General features: G+C 32.5%; 1 long non-coding RNA gene across 1 annotated transcript; it reads right to left on the reverse strand.

Annotated features, from left to right (window-relative positions):
* Nucleotides 1-585: 585 nt before the first annotated feature.
* On the reverse strand, nucleotides 586-7,438 carry LOC132742327 (uncharacterized). Its single transcript, XR_009627424.1, has 4 exons — nucleotides 7,347-7,438; nucleotides 6,583-6,600; nucleotides 2,355-2,426; nucleotides 586-620 (listed from the first exon to the last, which is right to left on the reverse strand). It is a non-coding gene; the product is annotated as an uncharacterized LOC132742327 (long non-coding RNA).
* Nucleotides 7,439-7,915: the final 477 nt, after the last annotated feature.

The raw sequence follows: 7,915 nt of genomic DNA on the forward strand, positions 1-7,915 counted from the left end.
TAACCATTATTCATTTTCTAAGTGCTGAAAAGGGCAATAACTTGGTAAATATGAAAGCCAGAGTTATGTAACTTGCCCAGATCATGTACTTTGTATTGATTAGTAAGTGTGTAAACTTAGAAGCCATTGGTACAGGTAGAACTTAAGAAAAATCCAACTTGCCGTTCTAGGTTAACCTCGTACGGACAGACGGACGGACAGACGGTTCATTCACTATATGCCCGGGGGCATGAAAAAGTCTCAAACCATTCCAGCTGATTAAAAGGTTAAAGGTTTATCTAGCTACATCACCAATATAAAACTTGGACAGTGTGTGAGGCTATCTTGTGTTTAGGTCTTGTTGGTTGATCAATTTTTGAATTAGTATTTTATATTCTTACCCTTTAAATAACAATGGATTGTTCCAAATTCAAACCAATTTATGGCCATTAATTAGGATGAGTTTAAGAATAAAATTCAAGTTTTACAGGGTATTTAAAGAGTTTTTTCTGCTACACTCTCATTATAATAACTGTTTCTTTATGTACTGAACAAATTTCTACATTAACCGCATGAACTTTCTAAAATAATAACATACCTGTTATCTCTGGTGTGAAAATATCGTTGTTTAACATAGTATCCTGTAACAAGAATAAAATACATATTAATTCTAAAATATAGTTAAAAAGATCAACAAGGAAAGGTGGCTTTCAATGAAGTTGCAACCCCCACACAACCCAGCAACAAGGACCAGCAGCCAGGAGCCCAGGAGGACCTCAAACCAAAACAGGACAGGACACAAGGCAGAGCATGGACAGGATAATCACCAAATAATACATGAAAAGAAATTATAGTAACCAACAAGAAAACCAAACACAATTGATTAATGAATAGGCCCACAAAGTAAAAGAGCACAGTGGAAGGGGACAAATGAGCCGTGTCACGACAAAACCAACATAATGGGTTTGCGACCAGCATGGATCCAGACCAGCCTGCGCATCCGCGCAGTCTGATCAGGATCCATGCTGTTCGCTATCAGTTTCTCTACTTGTTATAGGGTTTGTAAGCGAACAGCATGGATCATGATCAGACTGCGCGGATGCGCAGGCTGGTCTGGATCCATGCTGGTCGCAAACCCATTATGTTGGTTTTGTCGTGACGCGGCTCAAATATACAATACAACCTCTGTAGAGAACTAACACGGCTTTTGGGAGACACATTTCGGTTGTTGCTTGGAGGTGTTGATCAATAAAATTGAAAAATAGTATAATTTAGTGTGCATGTATGATCGTTTTGACAGAATTGTCAATGAATTCAAAAAACATTAGAAACATCAAAGAATAATTCTTTATTTAATAAGGTGCTTGTCATGGATCAGTAATTTTCCATCAATATAATTATTATGACATATTATTTAAACTCAAACTTTTTTCCATGTTATTAAGCTACAACAGCATTTAGCAATTGAACCGAAAACTACGTATTTTCACAAATAATGGCAAAATGACACTAATTTTTTTAAATTCGAAAAGGTCCCTGGCCCAATAGTTTTGGATATTGACCAAATAATTTTCTATGTTCACAAAGGGCCATATTTCATTCATGCCAAGACGTAATACAGGCCTGCATTGACAGTTACCACCAACTACATGTATTTCAAATGAATAAAATTATATACTCTCAGTAGTTCTGAAGATTGATGAAGCTTGCAAAACTTACATTCAGGAATTTTGTAAGTTCACAAGGGGCCATAATTCAGTCAAAATGGCCTTGGAAAGTGACCTCCCTTTATGATCTTAAGTGTGTGAAGTTACTAACATATATCTGCAGTGGTTGATGTAATATGATGTTGTACAAGTAGTTGCATGTAAAACTTTTACCAAAGTGTTAACTCAATGCAGACGCTATTATGCCCAGGCCAGGGCCCTGATAACCATGTACAGAATTGGGGCTGGGATACTCATATCGAGGAATTTAGTATCATTTTGACGAAAAAGGGGAATTTATCTGTGATACAAAAATACTTATAATGTTTACATATTTTTACATATCCATTACATTATTTCTTTTTGCAAAAAGTAAATTTCAATATAATATTGATAAGGGTTTTATGCAGGTAAAAAAAAAAATATATTGGAATTTTTTTATAGGGAAAAAATTGGGGAGGGAAAATGGTGTTGAATTCTGGCCCAAAAAAAGTGTAATGATTGTCCCTCTATTCTTCAAATAGTCGAGATAAAATCACTAAACTAGTAATTACTTTTGTAATAGTATCTTCTTACTTCTTTATTTCTCTACAAAAAGCACCATGACTTAATAATACATTGCTTCATACATATTAATAAAATAATATCTCATTTATCCACACTACTTACTTCTTCAGTGTCGTTTCTTTGGTTTACATTTGCTTGTTTAAACTTTGACACATCAAAACTTTGTGTCTCATTCTGGAATATAAAGTAAAACACAGCTTGCTATTCATTTTTATAAAATAATCTTAGGTAAAAAATTTGACAACGAATGAAATAACCATATGACTAGTGTATCAATATTATATATATTTTTATAATTTATAGATAATTTATCATGATGATATCAACCATGGCAGACTTTACGGTTAGTAATGATTTCAACTCTAAAACTGCTTGGACTCAAAAATAATGAATAATGGAGAGTTAACCATCCTGGTGCACTGCAATCCTCCTATGAATAAGATCTACCGACCTATGAAATTTCAATTTGATATCTCTATTACTCTTTGAGACATTTTTAGCTCCAGATAAAAATCAAGCATGAAATTGAAAGGAAAATGGCAATAACAAAAATGCAAATGTAATATGAAAGGAAGAATTATCAATTCTTGCTCAATGCATCCCAACCAAAAACTTATATAAAGTATCAAGTTGGTGTCTAATCTGCGTAAAAATGTGTAACAGCGAAATGACTGATAGAGATTATTACAAGGGTACCGCTATAACAATATTCCCCATTGCCTCCTCCAGCATGGATAATTAATTCACTACTAAACTGTTATCTTTCCACCATTCCCCCCCACCCCCATCCCCATCCACAGGGCAGTGCTGTGACATTGAACAATATTTTAACCTTTTATGTGTCACTGGTCATACTGCTGGGAATAAGCCTCACTTATGTGATGATAATGCCTAACTCTTTGTTTCTGTAGCATGTAGTAAGGGTTTTATCATCAGAATATATTTTCAAGACTACTCCTTGAAAAGCTGAGTTTAAGAATACAAAGTCAAAGTCATTGCAATTCTCCGCAGGGTTGGGCAGCCAAGTTTCAATTGACTAGCTCATGTCTACTCTGGAATTGAGAATACTTTGGAGTTTCCCCAACAAATCCATGGGTACCAACAAACTTTTACAGTTTCTGCTTTGAAAAATAAGAAGGCTGATTTATCTATTGTAATCGATGATGCACCGTGAAGTTATTACAGTAGTTTGATTGTACCGGGGGTTAGCTTAGAAAAACCCACATTGCCAAGTTCTGGATAACAACTATTGCTGCTGAGCCTTATTTGGTTCCCTAGCTTAGGGTTTCCATATCTTTCTACTTCAATATTACTGACATCCTCAATTATTAGAAAGAACTTTAACTGTTTATAGATATAACCTGCTTGTTATGTATATAAATCAATCAATTATTCACTTAATAAGTAAAGCTTGTCCGAGATTAAAGCATGTTCTTTTTCACACCTCATTACTTAATTGGATAGAATATTGAACAACTTTCAAATAACCTAATCATATTATGACGAAAAATCAATGTATATATCCCAACGGTATTTCAAAATGATATTTTCAAAAGATCTCCTTTCTATTAAACAACAATTGATTAATATAATTATTCTCTTTGAGTCGTTTGATTTTGTTGCTCTTTGTATGATGCTTATTAATTAAGTTTTCTCACATAAAAAAAGTCTGTAATTAGATTCTCTTTTTTTGTAATACAAAATTTAATATACTCAGTGAAAAGTACAGGCAAACTTTAATTTAAAATATCATCAGTTTAAAGTGAATTGGTCTATAATTGAAGGTCTGTATTATCATAGATAATTATGATGATAGAATTAAGTATCATAAATGACAAGAAACTCATAATGAAGGAATTATATGAGCCGCACCATGACAAAACCAACATAATGGGTTTCAACATTATGAATAACAGAAAAGTTCAAATTTACAAAACTTAAATAAAAAGTGTAAAGATATGCAAATTTTCATCTACTGATTTTTTTCTGTGAACATTATTAGAATACTTCAATAAATAGCTAAAAGAGCTACAATACTATATAACAATGGAATGATAGCACATTTCTGAAAAACAGCTTTTTAAATCAGTATAGAAAAGTATAATAACTGATGCCATTAAAGGTACCATACTGTTTCCATTTAATGCCCCTGGGGACAAGGAGGACACTAATTAGAACTATTAAAATGTTTATTATGCCCCCGCCATGTAATAGCCGGGGCATATAGTGTTACCCTGTTCCGTCCTTCCGTCATTCTGTCATTCCGTCATCATCAGTTTCCGTTCATTATCTTAGTAACGGTTGCACATATTCAACTCAAATTTGACATATGGATATGTCATGAGAAAATACAGGTCAAGTTCGAATTTGGTCATGGTTTAATGATTTTTGGCAGAGTTATGCCCCTTTTACTTTGAAAATAATATGAAATATTCAGTTTCCGTTCATTATCTCCCCAACGGTACAACACATTCAACTCAAATTTGACATATGGATATGTCATGAGAAAACACAGGTCAAGTTCGAATTTGGTCATGGTTCAATGATTTTTGGCAGAGTTATGCCCCTTTTACTTTGAAAATAATATGAAATTTTCAGTTTCTGTTTATTATCTCCCCAACAGTACAACACATTCAACTCAAATTTGACATATGGATATGTCATGCAAAAATACAGGCCAAGTTGGAATTTGGTCATGGTTCAATGATATTTGGCAGAGTAATGCCCTTTTCACTTTGAAAATAATATGAAATTTACAGTTTCTGTTCATTATCTACCCAACAGTGTTACATATTCAACTCAAATTTGACATATGGGTATGTCAAAGGAATGGGCAGGTCAAGTTGGAATTTGGTCATGGTTCGATGATTTTTTGGCAGAGTTATGTCCCTTTCACTTTGAAAATAATATAGATACATCTTAGGAATAAGCAGTTTAAGTTTGAATTTGGTCGTGGTTCAATGATTTTGGACAAACTTATCTTTCTTGAATATTGGAAAAATTTTGAACTTTCAGTTTCAGCACTCATACTTTTATGGAAATGTATGTAGCCATTATTTTGGCTACAAATATGAAATATGCTATTTTCAAAAGGTTAAGACTGAATAATTTCAGTGTCTTGAACATTGTATGAAAATGGTTTGTGTTAACATTGAAAAGTTTTAAGGGCTTTGAACTTAAAATGAAAACAATAATTTGTGCAAACAAAATTTGGAACTAAATATTATAACATCTGAAATTTTGGCTGCATGCGGGGGCATCCGTGGCATGATGACACATTTCTAGTTATGTAAAAGATAGAATTAAATTGTAAAAATTATCTTTCATTATTATGATCTAATATATAATACAGGATTTCTTAAATCAATTTAATTTATTTTACATTACTGAAGTGTCATTAATTGTTATTTTTCAAATAAAAATATTTTGATCTTTCATATTGGGTAATAAATATTATATATTAAGGCTGAATGTTTTCTTCCACAAAATGTGGTGGGAGTGGGGCTACTTAGAGGGAGGGGGTGTTAAATGGAAACAATATGGACTGTTACATGTACATGCATGTCATGCAAAACAACAAATGTAACACAAATAAAATTATGATGAAATATCTATGTCTACCAAAACAACACTAATCTATAAACTGTAACCCTGCTGGAACCAATTATGATTAGCCTTTATTCAAAGGTTATTGCCACTAGTTAGACCAGCCTGCACATCCTAAAAAATTGATAATCAACTGTTCCAAAATTGGAAGCTGGACATGTATCATTTAAGAAATTTTGCAGGTTTATTCAAAATATTCTGAACAAATGCTGGGGCTGTGTGGTCTCTCTCAAGCCCTAATCAATAACCTGCTGAAGATGCAAGTGAACTAATCTTTGCCACCAGTATAAAACCAGGCCTGAGTTGGTGCAGTCAGGCCCGGTTTTTATACTGCAGGTACATATAACTTACTTATTATTTGTATTTTGGTACTGAAATCCCAGACTTTTCAAAAAGTCTGTTCCAAATTCAAAGCTAAATAAATCCATTAATATTCAGCATGTTATACAAGGTGTTAAGTACAGGTCACTCACACATGAAAATCTTGAATTATAACACATATATATAAAAGAAAACACATTCAGTTGGGATTGATTGACAATTTTGACACTCTATATTGGGATAAAGGGTGGGTATAATGTGCAGAAAAAGAGCACACAAAACTAAAATGCCAATTTTTCTTAAGCTAAAACTTATGGCTTACAATGTGGTGAGAAAATTAATATAAAAAAGTTGATTTATTAGGCATTAAGGGAGCTCTACAAAGGCTATGTTAATATCTTACCTTGTTCAAATCTAAAAGCTGGAAGCATGAAAGAAAGGTAAATGTTAAAACTACTAAAATGAGTTACATGAATTATGATACAGATGCATAAATATATTTTAGAATAATATAATTTTGACAAAGCAAATTGACAGTAAAAAGCATGCATTTAAGGATTTAAAAGGTTTAAAAAGCATCTACAGGCTTTGATAAGTGTAAAATAAAATTTTGTTTAAATTTTGACTTTTATTAAATATATAAAAATGTTTCTAGCACAGTCAAATTATTTCCAAAAAAAAGATTTATCAGTGCTAAATTAAAGTGATTTCTCAGTGCTAATTAAAGTACTGTAAAAACTGTAAAATTTTTATTCACTGTTCCAAAACTTATATAATATATTGTATTCAATATACACTTTCAATCCAATAAAAAAATTAAAATTATTTAGATTGATCAGGGTTGGTTAAATTCTTGCTTCAAACCATTGATATTTTCCAGATAAATTTATAATAACTATAGACATAAATTGATCATATTAACGATGTATATCACAGTTCTAATCCATTTATCTTCAGGAATTTATTTACTCAGATGTCAATAAAAGTAGCTCTAAAGATAAAGCTATGCAAGGACTACGCATACTATACATGCAGTTTTCAATATTTAAAATTTAAATATGAAGCTAATTTACTAAGATTTTTAAAAGTGGCTGTATTTAACTTTTAGACTAGTTGGTGAACCATTGTGCACTACAATAGCCATCAAAATCAAAGATGTATCCCTACCTCATCCACTTCCCATTCATCTGGATTTTCTATAAATAGTTTTCTGCCGCAGAATTCCCTGCGGCTGATTCCTGGTACTGCTCCCTTTGCAGTCCTTTGAGCATAGGTTTCTGGATAACTTGCATCATTGTCCCTGGTTTTTCTCTCAAATTCTGTTCTCGAAGCTGACTGTTATATTCGTTTCTTGTCGCTTCTAAGACTGCATTGATATCACCAGCTTCTGATTCTGAATCACTTTCAAAGTTTCCCAAAGTCTTTGAAGTTTCGTTGTTTTTGACTTTACCATTTTTCTTTTCATTAGAGTTCTTATTTGTTGTCACAGAAGCTGTTTGGAACTTATTATTATCAGTTCTCGTGTTATTTGTGATCTTTTCATTTCCACCAAGTCCTGACTTCTCACTTTTTTCAATTTTAAGTTGCCTTGATGACTTGGAAACATTATCAGATCTGGCTGGTGGAGTTTTTTCTTGAGTTTTTGGTTTGCTTGAACCCGATCCCATATTCCGCTATATAAACTGCACTGTTTCCTTCATTTGAACAATATTTAAACTCTGTGTACACTAATATTT

This window comes from Ruditapes philippinarum, unplaced genomic scaffold (assembly GCF_026571515.1).
Source record: "Ruditapes philippinarum isolate M1 unplaced genomic scaffold, ASM2657151v2 ctg734_1_1_1_1, whole genome shotgun sequence".
In the NCBI taxonomy this organism is placed as follows: domain Eukaryota; kingdom Metazoa; phylum Mollusca; class Bivalvia; order Venerida; family Veneridae; genus Ruditapes; species Ruditapes philippinarum.